The sequence below is a fragment of the Mus caroli genome, chromosome 4 (assembly GCF_900094665.2).
Source record: "Mus caroli chromosome 4, CAROLI_EIJ_v1.1, whole genome shotgun sequence".
In the NCBI taxonomy this organism is placed as follows: Eukaryota; Metazoa; Chordata; class Mammalia; order Rodentia; family Muridae; genus Mus; species Mus caroli.
This window is the reverse complement of record NC_034573.1, coordinates 100,057,231-100,059,409: the sequence shown is the minus strand read 5'-3', so window position 1 is coordinate 100,059,409 and position 2,179 is coordinate 100,057,231.

Sequence of the window (2,179 nt, the reverse complement as noted above, 5' to 3'; positions counted from 1 at the left end):
TGTGTGTGTGTGTGTGTGTGTGTGTGTGTGTGTGTGTGTGAGAGAGAGAGAGAGAGAGAGAGAGAGAGAGAGAGAGAGAGCAGGCTCCAGCTTCTGATTGGTCCCTGCTGCACTCCCTACTCTGCAGGCAGTGCCTGGCAGGTAGCATCAGTGCAAGGAATGTTGAGATAATCTACAGCAGAGGCTGTTGCAATCTGTCAGGAGCTGCAGCATCTATTAATAAGTCAGAAAGTGGTGACGTATTTATTATGGGGTCTAGGATGGTCCTAGTTCAATTCAAGCAGGTAAGAAAGGCTGGAGGCTTGAGGGATGCCTTCAGTTACTAGCACTTGCTATTGTGGATGACCCAAGCTGGGTTTCCAACACCCACGTGGTGACTCCAAACTGCCTATCACTCCAGTTCCAAAGGCTCCAGTGACCTCCTCTGGCCTCTGTGGACACTCCCTGTTCATGGTGCACAGATACACAAATAGACAAAAATACCCATACACATAAAAATAAGTAAATACATCTTTTTAAGAATCCAAAGGCTAGGGGGCTAAAGAGATGGCTCGGCACTTAAGAACACTGACTTCACTTCTAGAGGACCTGGGTTCAATTCCCAGCACCCACGTGGCAGCTCACAACAGTCTGTATCTCCAGTTCCAGGGGGTCTGACACCCTCGCACCAATACACATAAAATAAAATTAAATTAATAATTTTTTAAAAAAATGCAAGGGCTGGGGATGTAGCTCGGTGAGTGGAGAGCTCACCTGTTGATGCACTTGATTTGATTTCTGGCACCACATAAACACAAGTTTAGGAATACATACCTGTGCCCCCAGCACTTGAGAGGTACAAGCAGGAAGTCAGGGTTCAAGGGCATCCTTGCTGTAGCTCAACTTTGAGGCCATCCTGGGCTACTTGACACCCTGTCTCAAAACAAAACAAAAACAAAAGAAAATCAACCAGCCAACAACAAGAACAAAATCTTCAAATACAGAACTTGTAAGTCTGACTCACTTACAAGGAAGAACTTTTTTCCTTGGAAATAACCAGCGATCTTCTGTCATCTGTGTGATGTTCATAGAAGAGAACACTGAAAACCAGATGAGGCCAGCTCGGAATACTTATTATCTCATTATCAGGTCATATTTCAGTCTGGAAACAGGGCCATGGTACACACTGGAGACTCCCGAAGATTTTATAGTCAGAACCCAAGACAAATTTCAAATTGCAAGGATCCCCTTCATAAATAGTCCCACTCTTCTGGGCCAGGCTCACTGGGGTCCAGCAAAGATTCTGAAGTTTAAGGTGCTTGCAGAGTGATTTCCCCCAGCTGGCACAGGGCAGAGGTGTGTGTCTGTGGTCCTAGTACTGGGAGACCGAGCAGAGAGGCTCACTGTGGCCAAGGTGTTTGAGACTAGCCTGATTTACAAAGTTGGATCTCAATAAATAAATAAATAAATTTAAGCAATAAAAATGTTCACTCACTCACCCTTTTCTTCCCCATGCTCCTGAAGATTAGGCAAAAAAAAAATTGCTGCCTATCTTCCAGAGACAGCTGAGAATAATTAACCTACAAAATGTGTTTTTTTTTTTTAATTTTATGTGTATGAGTGGTTAGCCTGCATGTATGTCTCTGTACCACGTGTGTGCTTGGTGCCTGTGAGGCCCAGAAGAGGGTGCCAAATTATCCAGAACTGGAGTTAGAGATGTTTGCAAACTATCATGTGGGTGCTGAGAATTGAACCCTGTAAGAACAGCCAGGGCTCTTAAACAATGAAAAATCTCTCTAGTCCCAGCAATAAAGAATTGTAAAAAGTTAAACATCTGGGCTTATCAGAAGACAAGAATGTTACACGATATTGTTCTCTTTTTCTTACAGATAGTTCATTAATTTCATTTTAGGTTTGGGGTTTGGTTTGGTTTGGTACTGGGAATTGAACCTGGTGCCTTCTTCACGAGAAGCAACTGCTCTACCCCCGACCTGTCTTCCCGACCCCAGCCCATTGTTTTAAATTGGCAAATCAAATCATATATATTTATTCAGCGATGCTCAGTCTTGTTCTTAATTACTACTCACTGCCATTGTAAATGGTCCCTGTAGCTGTTTTCCATAACAGAGATGTAATATTCCATTTCAGTGAGGACCTTGTGCTGACTAGTCTTATGTCAACTTGACACAAGCTATAGTCA